This window comes from Ambystoma mexicanum, chromosome 11 (assembly GCF_040938575.1).
Source record: "Ambystoma mexicanum isolate Mex_15411 chromosome 11, UKY_AmexF1_1, whole genome shotgun sequence".
NCBI classification, from domain to species: domain Eukaryota; kingdom Metazoa; phylum Chordata; class Amphibia; order Caudata; family Ambystomatidae; genus Ambystoma; species Ambystoma mexicanum.
In genome coordinates, this window is record NC_090934.1 from 810,958,908 (window position 1) to 810,977,429 (window position 18,522).

Here is an 18,522-nt window from a genome sequence, read left to right on the forward strand (position 1 = left end):
TGAGCCCCATACTCTTAGCTGGATAGTAATCTGCCATCCCTGCGGCCCTGTGCTCATGTGCGCCAGGGGACATGGGGGTGGCAGAGTCCAGGGACTGAGAGGTATGAGGGCCTCTGGTACTAGTGCTCCTGAGGTTATGCTCCGGAGTTTCCCTTTCCCAGCGAACCTCATCTCTATCCGCCCCTGCTCCCTGTTGCAATGCAAGAGCCTGCATTTGTGCTTTCAGTTCCTCTGTTAAGGCCTTACTCGACTCTATCAGTCTCTCCTGCATCGCTACCTGTTGTTGGAGCCTATCATTGTGCTGGCAGAGAGCCTCATTCTCTCTCTGTGCTTCCTGATTGGTCCTGGAGTACTGGGCCAGTCTTCGCTGCAGGAGGGTTACCTCCTGGGCAATGTCCCTATTGGCCTGCTCCTTTCTTGCCAAAGCCTCTTCCACCCTCCTGGTGTGCTCTAACAAGTTCTGATTTTCTTTTTGGAGGTCACCCAGCCCCTGGAGGGACAGGTGATTTTCTTCCATTTTCCTTTTTAAATGGCAGACTTCCTGGCCTATGGCGTCTCTTTCCTGACTAAGAGCCTGCATTTGTGCCGCCAGGTCGTCCCTCTGCCTTTGGAAGGCACCAGCATTCTGGCGCTCCTGATCAAACTCTGCCTGGGTATCCAGGTCTTTCAGAATTAGTTTGTTGCTCTCTGCCTTCACTCTATCTAGGTGGCCTTGCAGGGTGACTACCTGCTCAGCACATACCCTGTTGAAGTCCAGTTGTTGCTCCAGCTTTTTCTGGCTTTGCAGTAGGGAGTCCAAACCTTCTTGGTGTTCCTTCTGCAAGGCCAGAAATCTGGTATCCTGTTCTGACTTTTCCTTTTGCAGCACATCCATATCCTCCTTTATTTTAGTGATGTACAGTCTGCTGTCATTTTCTGACTCCTGGCTCCTCTGCAGCCTCTGCTCAGAAGAGACCAGGTCAGATTGGACCTTCTCTAACACCATCTGTTGCCTATTTGCCAGATTTTGGCTTTCAGCACATCTATCCTGCATGTCTCCAATATATAGGTACAGGTATGCTGCTATCCTGGCAATCTTATTGTGTTCCTCTTTGGCTTTAGGCGCCATATATAGTTCACTCAGGGCCACATGTAAGGGACCCTGATCTCTATATATATCTGACCCTGTTTCAGTGACCTGTTGTGTGATGGCCTGCAACCACACATCCTGGCCCTGTTCGGTCCATTCACCTCTCACAAATAGCTTATGCAAGAGGTGCTCTCTGGCTATTTTCATGTCTACTAAGGTCGTCATTCTAGAGATTGGTCTCTGTCCTGACTTACAGAAGTTTGTATTTTATTTTTGCAGAACAGAACTTTTCTTGGAGTGTCCCTTTTGAGGAATGCTTCACAGCGTAATGCAGCGTGGTGATCCGACCGGATGTATGTATCCCGTCAGTTAGCACACTGTATTAAGCTGCACAAGTGGTAATTCTAACCCAAACGTCCGGCTCGAGCCCCCAATTTGTAAGAGGATTCAATTCAGCACTACAGCTAAGTTAACGCCTAGTCTAGAATACTGAATGAAAACCCTTATTGATATATCTTTATGTCCAGTTCATGCGTTCTGGATGACTACCCCTATATAACACCCCTCTCTTGGAATCCCCCTGACCCCACTGAGCCAAGAAGTAGTTCTGGTTTGCAAATTAAAAGGTTTATTTGATAATTTAAACAATATATATTATATCACGCTTTATAATAAATTAATAATTGAATAGCACACTTAATCTGATATGATGAAGATTAACAACGGAGAATCTGGCACTAACACACTTCTCTATAATCAATAAGGAGTTGACATGAAATGGATAAGGTAGCACACTGGTAAATAGGAACAAAAGTATAATGTGGTAGAGGATGCTTTATGTAAGCTCAGGTGGATGCAATATTCAATGAATGCAGTACAGAAAATACTCAATATGATTTCAACCAAACAATGTAATCACTTTTCTCTGGCAATCCCCTCCCCCCCTTGATGCAAGGCAAGGAAATGGAAGGAAAACACACAGTTCTCAGAAATGCAATCAATGTAAATCAGTTCAATCCCCCCAAGCTTAGACAACAGAAGTTTAAAACACAGATAGGAGTTTTGAAAACACAGGCCCAAATGCTTTGATATGTGCTAGCAATGGATGAGAAATATGCTGGAAATGCTTTTTAATTCCCTTTCAGAGGTTCAGGGTGAGTGGTATCTAGTTAATATTAGTCCAGGCTCACACTAGCAATGGGGCAGGGATAGTTAGCAGGTTAAACGAATTTCTGGCAAATGGAAGGCAAGCAGCAGCAATTTTTACATGTGAAGAAATTTGCAAATCGCGGTAAAATTCGCGGATGCGCCGAGCGCTATTACAGAGGAACCACAAGGACTATCTCTATCGTTTTGGGGTCCTAGGAAAGCCTAGGATCTCAGCTTCAAAATGAAAGTTACTGCAAGTCTCTAGCACCAACGGTTGCGGAGATATGAGCGATTGAATAAAGGTCGTTTTTCAGATTTGAAATTTTAAACGCACACTTTTTCAGCTTTAAAAATGATGGCAGGATAACACAATTGCTAAGCTGCAGTTCTACTTAGGTTAAAAATGGATTGAATTATATTATTTTAACTAAGAGATGGGTTCTACACAGTTTTACTATGTACTCACACTATATTCTTGAATTAAATGGGCCTCGTCACGGATCTGGTCAGGGTTTTAAACTGGACTCTGGTCTGGTCTGGTCTGGCCTCTGCACTTCACAGTGATCTGGGTCAGCTCTCTCTGCTGGTCTGGGTCTCTCTGGGTACAGCACTGCTTTCTCTCTGGTCTGGTCTCTTAGTTCTGGATAGATTGAAGTCTCTAGTTTGGCTTTCTGGAGGTTGATGGAGGTAAAGTATGGATTTTTCCGGCAGAGCTTCCAGCGGCAGATGGATTTTGAAGGTCCCTATCTGTCCTGTCTGTCTGCTTTTATGTGTTTAGAATGTGGGTGTGTTCTAGCATCACTGACCCTACCTCTCTCTCAGCTTCTAATTGGTCAAACTTCCATTTATCATTTGATTGGGTAATGAACTGTGAGTCAGAGGGATGTCATTTTATGGCTTGCAGATAGGACACTCCTCTGTCAGATTGCACATATTCTATATTTGATAATAAAAGACATATTTCACAGTTACACAGTTGCTTGAAATTACATATACATGGTGTGGCTGAATTTAGCCATGTCTCTGTCCAAATCTGCTGTTTCTAAGAGCTTGCATTCAGAAATGGCACATAATTGACTTTTTAACTGATTTTTCACTTTCTGACATTGACCCAACTTTACATACATGTGTGCAGGGAGTAGGGACATTAACTGATGAAGTTTCAGATTTTTAACATGCATACATTTAGAGTAATATCCACTTTTCCGCTAAAACCCCCCTGAACACGCCACCGGGTCGAAAAACCTCTTAAAATGTGGGCAGAAAAATCACAAGAATTATGGTATCATTTATAAAATTTTCACATGTCCGCTCTATGAATGATCCATCTTTTTAAAGTTATGTTCTGGCTCCAAAGGGGTGTGGTTTACCCTCAGCACAAGGTTGAATTTCTGGTTTTTCCAGTTCTGCCAAGCCAGCTTGCTCTCACAGGCAGTGCTCCTCCCCTTTCCTCAGGAGGAAGCCACTTTTTACGACCATTTACGACTCCTGCCAATAAAACCTTTGCCTGAGCCAGGACAGGGCTTTGTTCACTTTCCTGCAGAGCACAGGTAATTCAATTATCAGATAGATGGCATATCCTTAGTGTGAGCAGCAAAAGGGCAGCTAGGCCTGGGAACACAGCTGTGACTCAAGTTTCACTCCTGATGGGGGTAGTTGCCAGGCAGAATTCAGTTCCTTAAGCCAGGTTTCAGATAAAATGTCACTTTTTGTTCCCCAGTTCCTGCATTCAAATAAAACTAAACATTTTTACATATGCAGCTAGAATGCTGATTCTAAGTGCAAAACTATGACATTTCAACAGTTACAAAGGCATGTGACACCAAACATAGGTCACTCATTTAATCTAAGCATTTTCGATTTTAGTGTCTTTAAATCCAGTGCAACTTAAACTGCTGACTCCATAGCTCAGCCAGTTTTGTTATAAGCATTGTTCTGGGCTCTTCATTTCCCAGATTTTGTAGGCACACAAAACTCCATTCTATCAAATGTCTGCTGGTGTTCAGTGAATATTTTGCACATGTTGCAATGTTTGAAATAGGCACTTTGGCTTGCCTTCAGAGAAACACAGGGTGGTTTTAAACTGCCGGCTTTTGGATAGTGGTGAGTACTGGTACTGCACCCATTTTTGGGATTTAAGAAAATGAATTCCCAACAGTTATGGGTTTGCTTTTGGCAATCAGCATTGCCATTCCCAATGGTTTCAGACTACTGTGTGGGTAGTCCAATGGTGGTTTTAGGCAGTGTCCTTCTGTGCCCATAACATCGGCAAAAATGAGTGGCAGCCTATTCTTCATGCATTTCCCTGTGCATTTTCTGGGAAGCTCTGGCCATCATGATGTTTTCCATGTCAGTACTGCACAGTTTTGAGGTACGGCTCGGATGCATGGGTAAATACATCCCACAAGCCCCCCTCTTGCGATGGCCATTCTATTTCACGAATGGGACTCGCAAGACCTGGGATGTTTCCTCATCTTCTTCCAATAGATGGCACAGTTCAGCATCTTCTTCTCCATCCGGTACTGATCGATCGGTTCTCCTCGCCGGTCCTGATGGGAAGATTGGGCGGTACCCCGGGCCCATTGGATCTTCGTTCCTGGTCTCCGGATCGCCCTCCTTGGCCCGTCTTCAGGTTTTCTTTCTCCTAGGACGACAAAGGAAGTGCGGCAATACCTACTCATAGACGTTTTTCCACCACTGTTGAGATAGTGGGGCAGCATATGCATTTCATCATAACGAAACATTACATTCTTATTTTGAAAAAAAAACAGTATAACTAAGAGACAGTTTCATGCAAATCACAATATTTTAGAGACTAGATGTGGTATGTTTTATGATTGGAACTGAATTAGTCTGAGACAGTACCCGCTAGGATTCCAGAGGATTCCTCCAGTTGTTGCAGAGTGTGCCTGGGATGGCAACATTTCAACTGGTTTATGTGTACCCACTTGTCTTCCCCCGCTGCCAAAGGACCTTTGGGGATGTGGATTTTGTAGGCCACAGGGGAGATCTTGTCGATGATCTCAAAGGGTCCTTTCCATGTAGGCAAAAATTTGCGCTGCTTGGCCTGGTTCCTTTGGAAGTTGTATAGATAGACCCGGTCTCCCACCTGATATTCCTTCCTGGAAGTTTTCAGGTCATAATGGGTCTTCATGCTATCAGCCGATCTTTCTAGATTCCGCTGAGCATAAGCAAAAGCATGTTGGAGGTGTTTCCTTAAATTCTCTACATACTCATGAATAGTGGAGGCATTTATCAGTGTCTGCTCTTGGGTCCTATAGAGCAAATGCTGAGGAAGCACCATCTTGCGCCCAGTCATCAACTCAAATGGTGACATTTTGGTTGCAGATGAAGGGGTAGATCTGATAGCCATTAGGACCAGAGGTAATCGGATATCCCAACTTGGCCCAGAATCTGCCACAAACTTCTTTAATATGCTCACAATTATCCGGTTATATCTCTCTACTGCCCCAGAAGAAGCTGGTCTATAAGCAATATGCAGCTTTCTCTTGACCCCCAGTATCTCCCACATCTTTGTCATTACTTCACTGGTGAAGTGGCTACCTCTGTCTGACTCAATCCTTTGAGGTAGACCAAAACGGGAAAAGATGTGGTTAATCATCAAGGCAGCTGCAGTTTCTGCCTTGCAGTTTGGGGCTGGGAGACATTCCACCCACTTGGTAAACAAGCATGTCACAGTCAACATGTACTTATTCCCCCTAGCCGAGCGAATCACAGGGCCTACAAAGTCGATTTGTAAATCTGACCATGGCAGGGTCATCCCCCTCTTTTGTAAAGGCGCCCGGTGTGTGAGGGATGTCGGCTGAAATTGTGCACACACAAGACAACCCTTCAAATATTGGTTGAGGTCCTGGCCCATGTGTGGCCAGTATGCAACCTCTCTTAAGATTTCCAATGTTGTGTGAAACCCCCTATGACCGGCGGTGGCCGCATCATGGGCGTGACTTAACATCAGGCTTCGGAATGAGGTAGGAACCACCCACTGATCGTGGCCAGCCTTGGATTTCCTTACCAACAAACCGTCTTGGATTCGGAACATTTTTGGACATTTCATCAACACTCTTAGGTCCTCTTTCCCAATGTAATCGGTATCCGTCAGGGGAAAGTTCTCAGGGTCTTCAAGGTGCTGGTAAAATTTACCAATAATTGGATCCCCCTTCTGAGCAGTAATCAAATCAGCATCAGGGGTCTCCTTACTCCATTGTGCAATTGAAAGGTCGTTGTGAGCATTTGTCTGGGACCTAGTGATGGCAGTGACCTGGATTTCCCCCAACAGGGACTCAATCTCAATTAGATCCCCTTGGATGGCCCCGGTTTTGGCCAGCTGATCAGCTAAGTCATTTCCAGTTTTGTCTGGTCCCTCTACTTTGGAATGACCCTTAATCTTCTTCCAATAGATGGTCATCTCGTTCGAGGTGACCAGATCATCAATGTTTTGGATCAACTTCCCATGTTTCAAGGGTTTGTTGTTAGCACATAACATGCCTCTGGTTTTCCAATTAACCAGGTGCTCCACGAACCCGTTCCGTACATAATCCGAATCTGTGATTATGACCAGTTCGTGGAGTTGATGCTGGACAGCAGTGAGGATGGCCTGATGCACAGCCATCAATTCTGCCACCTGACCACTTCGGGGACCAATTTTGTATCCAGCGGAGGGTTCTGGGGACTCATTCACCCATGCATTCCCTACGCCAGCCACCAGTTCTTTCTCCCCGTTGTTGTCAACATGGTAAGAGCATCCATCCACATAGACAGTGGGCATTCCCTCACACTTGTCCTCTTCAAAGACTTTGTGTGGGGAATTAAGGTATGCCTCCGTGTTATCCTTGATTTTTAGACTTTCGTCCTCGAGACAGTTTTCTCTGGCACAATCATGCAAGTCAGCCAGCCCTTGCGCGAGTGGACTCTTCTTGTTTTGGCCATATCTGACCTCCACAGGAAAGCCTTGCATTGACAGAATCCAGGAAGTAATTCGGGAATTACTCACATTTCCGGCCCGGATTCTGTCACTTTGGAGATATTGCAGAGGCTGGTGTGGAGTCTCCACTATGATGTGTTCCCCCTGGATAAACGGGCGGTAATTCTTCAATGCCCACACCGTTGCCAGGAGTGCCTTCTCACAATCGTTGAATTTTTCCTCCACAGAGGATAAAGTTTTGCTCGCATAGGAGATTACTTTATTGACCTTGTCATGCTTTTGGTATAATACTGCCGTCAAGCACGTATTAGAGAACCCCGTCTCCAGGAAGAACTCCTTGTTTCTGACAGGGTAAGCTAGGCAAGGCGCTTGTGAGAGGCTTCTTTTGAGTTGTTTTACTGCCTCGGATTGTTCTGGACCCCATTCCCACTTGACCCCCCCCTTCAGGAGATGAATCCGGGGTCTGGTGATCTCTACGTAGCCCTCAATGAACTTTCTGCTGTAATTAGTCAGTCCAAGGAGGCTCCTTAGTTCCCGCAGAGTTGTGGGGTCTTTCAGTTTCTGAAGTGCTTCCACTTTCTTTTCCTGGGGACAGAGACCCTGAGGAGTAATCTCATGCCCCAAGAAATGAACACGGGTTCTACACCACTGTGCTTTCTGAAAGGAAAGTTTTGCTCCGGCGGCCCTCAACTGTGTCAGAACATAACGGATCTCCGCTATATGTTCCTCCACAGATGAACTTTTGATGAGGACATCATCTACATAAGCCAGGTTACCCCTCGCACCCAGGTCGGGCATGGCCTTATGTAGGAAAATATTGAATTCATTGCCGGAGTTGAGATATCCGAAGGGAGTCCGGGTCCATGTGTACTGCTGGCCCCCAAAGGTAAAAGCCAGCTTGTATTGGTCCTCCCTACTGACAGGCACAGTCCAGTATCCATTGGTCAGGTCTATTGCAGTGAATACCTGTGACCCCTGGATCTGGGCCAGCCCTTGGTCAATGTAGGGCAGAGGCCATCGGGAAGTATGGACCCCTTTGTTGAGCTCCCTGAGGTCGGCGCAGAGTCTCCACTGGCCGTTTGGCTTCAATATTCCCAGCACCGGATTATTGAAGGTGCTGTGGACTGGACGGATTATTCCCCGGGACTCAAGGTTCTTAATTATTTCAGTAAGGGACTCCATTGATGCGAGAGGCAAGCGATATTGCTTCACAAACACAGGAGTCATGCCAGGGTCCGTGGGGATTGTGGTTGTGTGGATGTCAGTGCGACCACAGTCATATGAGTCTACCGCAAAGAGATCTTGGAAATCCAAGAAAACTTTTTTCAACTTTTGCTTTTGTTCCAGAGTCACACAGGCATCAGCTAGGTTGACTCTCTCTTCCACCATCTGCCTGAAGCCTGGAAAGACTTCTGGTTTGGCTATTTCAGCGGCCTCCTCCAGCTGGGTGGAGAAGTCCCTGGTCAGAGTGCTGATTTGGACCGGAGGCTTCAGGTGGGCAAGGCAGCCTTCATGAACCTGGAAAATCACCTCATCCCTCCTGAATTCACAAGTCACATCTTCCTTACCATAAGGGCAGGAAGTGTACACCAGGAAGTTCCCCCATGCCGGGTAAAAATCCTGTCTGGTGTTGTATTGTCCTCACTGTCACTGTCAAAACAGTCCTTGGGGATTGGTCCTAACAGTTCATTTCTAAGATCAATGGAGAAATGTCGGTCATCAACCGCCATTCCAATAATGGTGCCTGCGGCTAGAGTAATACTCTTTAAGTCGCTGTTATCCACCTCTATTGGAATGGTGTCATGTTCTATGTTGACTAATGGAGTTGGGTTTACCCCTAACCCTTGCAGTTGGAGAGAAGCATTTAGATGTATGTAAGCATCAGGGTTTTGCAAATATTGTCCTCTTTTAACTTTCACTTCCAGGGAGAATTGTCGGGTCCTTTCTGGGATGGTGACTTCCTCTTTGATCTGAATTTCAACTGCATAAGGTAGCAATTGAGCTGACCTAAATGCTTTTTCTGGATCATCAAAGCCCATGGGATTATCCGCTAATCGGGACCAAGCTTTGAAGTTTATTAGGTCCAAACTAATGGCAAAGCGATTGAGAATGTCACTGCCTAAGTAAAAGGCGGCAGGGACGTCTCGCACGACCCAACAATTGTGGACTATGCTCTTGTTGCCAATGGAGATTTTGAGCATACACCTGCTTGGCAGGAGATGTTTGGAATTAGGTGCTTCCAGGTCCATTTCCCATTTGTCTATCAGTTTGAAGGGGGGAATGGCTGGATCTTTTGGGAGTTGGCGAAACATGGCTTCGCTGATGAAGCTCTTACCGTTGTTCACACACACTCGAGCGAGAACAGAGTCCTTCCCATCATTTAACTGAACAGGGATGAACAACTGCTCTCCAATTTGCTGAATATCAGCCAGGCTCTGAGCTGATTTCACATCTTTCTGGACTAAAGGAGTGGGAGTTTCAGATTGTGGATTGGTATAGAATTTCAGAGTGTTTCCTTCCAGCGTGGAGTACCACTTTAGACTGGAAGGAAGGTTGATTTTCGGAAATAGAGAGGACCCCCCATCACTAGTCTGTTGTCCTACTGCTATTACTGTCACGTCTGGAATCTGGTTGTTCTGGAAGTGAAATTCTACTTGGTCAGATTTTTGTTCAACCATGTGGCAGGTGCTGTTTAAACTAACATGGTTGACACTCTGTTTTAATTTTATTGGTCGGCTGGTCTGGGTCCAGAGGACCTTGTTTACGCAATCTATTAAGGGTGACAACCTCCTCAGGAGGTCATTCCCTAGTAAACAAGGGGTGCCCTCTGGGGTCACAACTATGACCGGGTGTTTCAACTTATGTCGCCCAATTTTAATGTCCAAGTCTGCAGTCCCCTCGACAGGAATTTCCTTCCCGTCAAAGTTCTGGAGTTGCCCAGGAAGAGAGGTGAGAGGAATTTGGTAATTCCCTCCCCTTCCTGCATTCAGTTCGTCAAAGGCCCTTCTTGACAGAAGGGTAGCTTGAGATCCAGTGTCCACCAGTGCCGAGATTGTACCCTGCCCCTGTACTTGTACCGGGGCATAATATCTTCCCTCCTTCTCCTCAAGGGGGCACAGATAATGCACATTTTTGGACAACTGGTGGGCTAACTTTCTGGTTTTGGACATCGCTAGCGAAGAGATTTGGGCAGAATTCTGTGGAGAGTCTTGGGAATCTGAAAGAAAAAGTTGGCAACTGGAGATCAGAGCCATTGTGGGTTCCCCTGGCTCCGGTTCTGGGCCGCCCCCCCCTTTTTGGAGGCAGTCACCAGGATGGGTTTGAACCAGGGGATTTTCTTGCTGTTGGTTCTGGGATGAGATGGTGGGCAACGGTAGCTCAGTCTCCACATCTCCCCAGTCTGGATTTGCATCCCTAGGGACCCATTTTTCTTTGGGAGGAGTTCCCCCCTCTCTGAAGGAGAAGATCCTTTTCCCAGGATCCTCTGAGGATCCCTCTCCCTCAAATTGGAAGATCTGTACCTCCTCCTCAAACTGAGTCTGTTTGGGTCTTTTGTTTCTCCTACCCCCCCTCTGCTCCTTAGGAGGCAGACTTTCAGGGGCAAGAGATTTCGTTTCCGGTTCCTGGGTTTCCAGGGGCTGTTTACAAGTGAGGAAGGAAGCTTCCTCCAGGGCTTTACACCTTCTTCCCTTTGTGCCTCCTCCCTGGGAACCGGTGTGTTATCGGGGTGCTGCCCCCGTCATTGTTCTGGAGCACCAGGTCCAGAGTTGGGTGCGTTCTGCGCCGGCACGCCCATCTGAGGGTTCTGCTGAGCCCTCAGTATGTGACCCAGGTCCCGCGCCATGTTTTGAACCTGGCGCTCTAACTGGGAAACCCGCTCAGGCTGATACGGGGCCCTGTTTTCTCCCCTGGGCTGATCCCGGGAAGGGTAGCTATCCCTCCTCTGGTAATACCCCGGGTTGGGAAGATTTGGGTACCCCTCCACCTTTGGCCTCCCCTCTCCCGGATTCAGTGGTCTGGGCTCAGGGAATTGGGGAAAGAAGGATGGATGGTTTTGGGGCTGGAAGTCAGGTGGATATCTGGGGAAAAAGTTCTGCCCAGGGTTTGGTAAATTTCTGCCCTCCTGTGGGAAGTTTGGAGGGAAGTTCCCTGGGTTAGGTGCTTGTCTGGATCCCCCCCTTGGGCTGGAGGAGTCCACACATAACCCAGGATGGGTCGATTTCCCTTGTAACGGGGACTTACATAATCAGGAGAGCGAGGGACCCCATTTGTGGGGCTGCCTCCTTGGCTCCCTGTCTGTGACTGACCCGAGGACCTCCTGGGCCTAGCATTATTAGGTGCAGGTAGGTTTTTAGGCCCCCCTATCTCCAAATCCAAAACAGGGGTGACCTTTACCTCTGCCACCTTGGCAGCAGCAGGGGTGCTGTTGGCTTTGGGGTTTTTCTGGGCATTACTTTTGCTATCTACCGGTTTCTGCACCTCATAGATCCGGGTAGCCTGTTCAATGACCCAGTCTAAAGATCTTTTCTCGTGAAAATCCCTCACGAGCTGGGTCATGATATATTTGGGCAAGGCATGGAAAAACGTATTAATAAACTCTCTACTATCCGTGCGCACCCTTCTTGTGGTCTGTGCAAAAGCACGCTTTAACTCCTGCACAAATTCTTGTGGGGCCTGATCCTCCCCACATTGCAAATTGTAGGCTGCCTTGCGAGCCTCTTGAGGATTTCTGTGAACAGAAAAATGTTTCAAGATGGCCGCCTTATAGGTGGACCATCTTAAATGATTTTGGTCCTCCAGCCCCGCAAAGAAACTGGAGTATTCCGGGGAGAAGGTCCACTTTACATATTGAATACAGCTTTGGTTGTCCTTCAAATGGAAAGTCTCCATCATTTGTTCAAACAACTCTAAGTGCTCCCAAACAGAATACTTAGCGTTCTTATGGTAAGGCGTGATGACGCTCCTGATCGCCTTAATCTGCTTTAAGGGGTCCTTAAGCAAGGCCCTTTTTGCCTTATTGGCCTTTTTGGTTCGGGTAACCCTTGTCCATTCTTCCTCGGCCTCAGAGGCACTGCTCCCAGAGGTTCCCGTCTGTTCTTCCAGGTTTTCCCGGATTCTGCGAGCCTGAAAATGGCTGGTAGAATGTGGGGACCTGGTCTCCTGTGTCCTGCGCAGTTCAGAGGAGTCTTCAGATTCCTCCTTGCTGCCAGGATTTGATGGGTACCCCCTCCACTGACCTAACTGGGCAGAGGTTTTCAGGATGCCCTTAATGGGCCTACTCTCCTGGGGTTCCCCATTGAACTGTACTGTACTTGGGTGCCCATACCCGGATGCCCACCCCTCCATTCCTGAGTGGTACTGGCCTATGAGCCCCATACTCTTAGCTGGATAGTAATCTGCCATCCCTGCGGCCCTGTGCTCATGTGCGCCAGGGGACATGGGGGTGGCAGAGTCCAGGGACTGAGAGGTATGAGGGCCTCTGGTACTAGTGCTCCTGAGGTTATGCTCCGGAGTTTCCCTTTCCCAGCGAACCTCATCTCTATCCGCCCCTGCTCCCTGTTGCAATGCAAGAGCCTGCATTTGTGCTTTCAGTTCCTCTGTTAAGGCCTTACTCGACTCTATCAGTCTCTCCTGCATCGCTACCTGTTGTTGGAGCCTATCATTGTGCTGGCAGAGAGCCTCATTCTCTCTCTGTGCTTCCTGATTGGTCCTGGAGTACTGGGCCAGTCTTCGCTGCAGGAGGGTTACCTCCTGGGCAATGTCCCTATTGGCCTGCTCCTTTCTTGCCAAAGCCTCTTCCACCCTCCTGGTGTGCTCTAACAAGTTCTGATTTTCTTTTTGGAGGTCACCCAGCCCCTGGAGGGACAGGTGATTTTCTTCCATTTTCCTTTTTAAATGGCAGACTTCCTGGCCTATGGCGTCTCTTTCCTGACTAAGAGCCTGCATTTGTGCCGCCAGGTCGTCCCTCTGCCTTTGGAAGGCACCAGCATTCTGGCGCTCCTGATCAAACTCTGCCTGGGTATCCAGGTCTTTCAGAATTAGTTTGTTGCTCTCTGCCTTCACTCTATCTAGGTGGCCTTGCAGGGTGACTACCTGCTCAGCACATACCCTGTTGAAGTCCAGTTGTTGCTCCAGCTTTTTCTGGCTTTGCAGTAGGGAGTCCAAACCTTCTTGGTGTTCCTTCTGCAAGGCCAGAAATCTGGTATCCTGTTCTGACTTTTCCTTTTGCAGCACATCCATATCCTCCTTTATTTTAGTGATGTACAGTCTGCTGTCATTTTCTGACTCCTGGCTCCTCTGCAGCCTCTGCTCAGAAGAGACCAGGTCAGATTGGACCTTCTCTAACACCATCTGTTGCCTATTTGCCAGATTTTGGCTTTCAGCACATCTATCCTGCATGTCTCCAATATATAGGTACAGGTATGCTGCTATCCTGGCAATCTTATTGTGTTCCTCTTTGGCTTTAGGAGCCATATATAGTTCACTCAGGGCCACATGTAAGGGACCCTGATCTCTATATATATCTGACCCTGTTTCAGTGACCTGTTGTGTGATGGCCTGCAACCACACATCCTGGCCCTGTTCGGTCCATTCACCTCTCACAAATAGCTTATGCAAGAGGTGCTCTCTGGCTATTTTCATGTCTACTAAGGTCGTCATTCTAGAGATTGGTCTCTGTCCTGACTTACAGAAGTTTGTATTTTATTTTTGCAGAACAGAACTTTTCTTGGAGTGTCCCTTTTGAGGAATGCTTCACAGCGTAATGCAGCGTGGTGATCCGACCGGAGGTATGTATCCCGTCAGTTAGCACACTGTATTAAGCTGCACAAGTGGTAATTCTAACCCAAACATCCGGCTCGAGCCCCCAATTTGTAAGAGGATTCAATTCAGCACTACAGCTAAGTTAACGCCTAGTCTAGAATACTGAATGAAAACCCTTATTGATATATCTTTATGTCCAGTTCATGCGTTCTGGATGACTACCCCTATATAACACCCCTCTCTTGGAATCCCCCTGACCCCACTGAGCCAAGAAGTAGTTCTGGTTTGCAAATTAAAAGGTTTATTTGATAATTTAAATAATATATATTATATCACGCTTTATAATAAATTAATAATTGAATAGCACACTTAATCTGATATGATGAAGATTAACAACGGAGAATCTGGCACTAACACACTTCTCTATAATCAATAAGGAGTTGACATGAAATGGATAAGGTAGCACACTGGTAAATAGGAACAAAAGTATAATGTGGTAGAGGATGCTTTATGTAAGCTCAGGTGGATGCAATATTCAATGAATGCAGTACAGAAAATACTCAATATGATTTCAACCAAACAATGTAATCACTTTTCTCTGGCAATCCCCTCCCCCCCTTGATGCAAGGCAAGGAAATGGAAGGAAAACACACAGTTCTCAGAAATGCAATCAATGTAAATCAGTTCAATCCCCCCAAGCTTAGACAACAGAAGTTTAAAACACAGATAGGAGTTTTGAAAACACAGGCCCAAATGCTTTGATATGTGCTAGCAATGGATGAGAAATATGCTGGAAATGCTTTTTAATTCCCTTTCAGAGGTTCAGGGTGAGTGGTATCTAGTTAATATTAGTCCAGGCTCACACTAGCAATGGGGCAGGGATAGTTAGCAGGTTAAACGAATTTCTGGCAAATGGAAGGCAAGCAGCAGCAATTTTTACATGTGAAGAAATTTGCAAATCGCGGTAAAATTCGCGGATGCGCCGAGCGCTATTACAGAGGAACCACAAGGAATATCTCTATCGTTTTGGGGTCCTAGGAATGCCTAGGATCTCAGCTTCAAAATGAAAGTTACTGCAAGTCTCTAGCACCAACGGTTGCGGAGATATGAGCGATTGAATAAAGGTCGTTTTTCAGATTTGAAATTTTAAACGCACACTTTTTCAGCTTTAAAAATGATTGCAGGATAACACAATTGCTAAGCTGCAGTTCTACTTAGGTTAAAAATGGATTGAATTATATTATTTTAACTAAGAGATGGGTTCTACACAGTTTTACTATGTACTCACACTATATTCTTGAATTAAATGGGCCTCGTCACGGATCTGGTCAGGGTTTTAAACTGGACTCTGGTCTGGTCTGGTCTGGCCTCTGCACTTCACAGTGATCTGGGTCAGCTCTCTTTGCTGGTCTGGGTCTCTCTGGGTACAGCACTGCTTTCTCTCTGGTCTGGTCTCTTAGTTCTGGATAGATTGAAGTCTCTAGTTTGGCTTTCTGGAGGTTGATGGAGGTAAAGTATGGATTTTTCCGGCAGAGCTTCCAGCGGCAGATGGATTTTGAAGGTCCCTATCTGTCCTGTCTGTCTGCTTTTATGTGTTTAGAATGTGGGTGTGTTCTAGCATCACTGACCCTACCTCTCTCTCAGCTTCTAATTGGTCAAACTTCCATTTATCATTTGATTGGGTAATGAACTGTGAGTCAGAGGGATGTCATTTTATGGCTTGCAGATAGGACACTCCTCTGTCAGATTGCACATATTCTATATTTGATAATAAAAGACATATTTCACAGTTACACAGTTGCTTGAAATTACATATACATGGTGTGGCTGAATTTAGCCATGTCTCTGTCCAAATCTGCTGTTTCTAAGAGCTTGCATTCAGAAATGGCACATAATTGACTTTTTAACTGATTTTTCACTTTCTGACATTGACCCAACTTTACATACATGTGTGCAGGGAGTAGGGACATTAACTGATGAAGTTTCAGATTTTTAACATGCATACATTTAGAGTAATATCCACTTTTCCGCTAAAACCCCCCTGAACACGCCACCGGGTCGAAAAACCTCTTAAAATGTGGGCAGAAAAATCACAAGAATTATGGTATCATTTATAAAATTTTCACATGTCCGCTCTATGAATGATCCATCTTTTTAAAGTTATGTTCTGGCTCCAAAGGGGTGTGGTTTACCCTCAGCACAAGGTTGAATTTCTGGTTTTTCCAGTTCTGCCAAGCCAGCTTGCTCTCACAGGCAGTGCTCCTCCCCTTTCCTCAGGAGGAAGCCACTTTTTACGACCATTTACGACTCCTGCCAATAAAACCTTTGCCTGAGCCAGGACAGGGCTTTGTTCACTTTCCTGCAGAGCACAGGTAATTCAATTATCAGATAGATGGCATATCCTTAGTGTGAGCAGCAAAAGGGCAGCTAGGCCTGGGAACACAGCTGTGACTCAAGTTTCACTCCTGATGGGGGTAGTTGCCAGGCAGAATTCAGTTCCTTAAGCCAGGTTTCAGATAAAATGTCACTTTTTGTTCCCCAGTTCCTGCATTCAAATAAAACTAAACATTTTTACATATGCAGCTAGAATGCTGATTCTAAGTGCAAAACTATGACATTTCAACAGTTACAAAGGCATGTGACACCAAACATAGGTCACTCATTTAATCTAAACATTTTCGATTTTAGTGTCTTTAAATCCAGTGCAACTTAAACTGCTGACTCCATAGCTCAGCCAGTTTTGTTATAAGCATTGTTCTGTGCTCTTCATTTCCCAGATTTTGTAGGCACACAAAACTCCATTCTACCAAATGTCTGCTGGTGTTCAGTGAATATTTTGCACATGTTGCAATGTTTGAAATAGGCACTTTGGCTTGCCTTCAGAGAAACACAGGGTGGTTTTAAACTGCCGGCTTTTGGATAGTGGTGAGTACTGGTACTGCACCCATTTTTGGGATTTAAGAAAATGAATTCCCAACAGTTATGGGTTTGCTTTTGGCAATCAGCATTGCCATTCCCAATGGTTTCAGACTACTGTGTGGGTAGTCCAATGGTGGTTTTAGGCAGTGTCCTTCTGTGCCCATAACATCGGCAAAAATGAGTGGCAGCCTATTCTTCATGCATTTCCCTGTGCATTTTCTGGGAAGCTCTGGCCATCATGATGTTTTCCATGTCAGTACTGCACAGTTTTGAGGTACGGCTCGGATGCATGGGTAAATACATCCCACAAAATGGTGGTGCCCTCACATTCCCAACCACATGCATGCCCGCTGCGTATGGGAGGGAAAAGGGCATGTGGCGAGGCAGCCCGTACCAGATTGTGGCTACATTTTTCACCTAAACTGCCGCCCTGTGGAATGCACACAGGCCTGGCACATTCTAAGTGATCGATGCCAACCTCATCTGTCGCTCCCCCATCCCCTTACTGTTCCCCCCTGCCTCCAGCACTATCTGAAATGTTGTCCGGCCTAGTACGATAATCGCTTGTTTTATTCCTCTCCTCCCTTTCTGCACCCCTCTCCCTCACCTTTTATTTTCCTCCGGCTCTACTAGAAATGTCATCAGGCCTAGTACGGTAGTCGCCTGTCTGTTTACATTTCCTTCCCACTCTCCCCCTCCCTTCATTATCTATGTCTTAGCACTTGCACTATCTGAAATGTTGCCAGGCCAAGTACGATAGTTAATTTTACATCCTTGCTGTTCAACGCCTGTAAGAATGTCGTTGTATTTTACATTGTTCCCTCCCTTGCCTTGAAGGACTTTGAAACACATTAGGCGATATATAAATAAACTCATATCATATCATATCATATATCATATCATGAGAAAGGGACAGTCAAATGTCACAACCTTAACACCCTGAAAATGTGTCCTTGGAATTGCAGCATTGTGCGCATCCCTAGCCACTTAAACAAACACATGCAAGCCAAGCCACAGTTTCCAAATCCCCCCATGCAAAATAGCACATCCAAATGCTGGTACGTCACCTAAACCTCCCTCAACCCCAGGTCACCCACCCCACACACCATGGCATGGCATGCAATGTGAAAACCTCAATAAAAATATCAACACACAGGACACAGCTGTCACAAAGCGCACTGTTCCAAATGGAAACAATCCAGACAATCCCCTCAGACAGGCACTCTGAAGAAAAAAGTGAGCAAAAACATCCAACCTATACTAAAAGCACGTAAATGCATGCCACCGAAGGCCTGACCACCAAAATCTCGAACCTTTGGTGGCATGCATTTCAGGGAATCCCAAAAAATAAAAGAAAATGCGAGTGCTGCAGGGTTGTCCCCCGCAACACCCGCTCAATCCACTACACAATACAGTGAGTGGTGTCAGTTGCCGGGAAATCCCTGCAGCTGCATAAAAAAACAAAGGAAGAAAATGAGCCAGCAGCGCCAGTTCACGATCACGAAAGTCAATGTGAACATGTGCAGCAGGGACACAGTATGTCTCAGAAGGCAAGTAGTGAGTGGGTGGGTGCATTTTGAGATGGGGTGGGATTGGGGGTGTGTTGTGTGTGATGTGGGGGTGTGTTTGCAGGGCAATTCAATGCATGTTAGCATGGGAAATGCATGAACACGCATTGTAG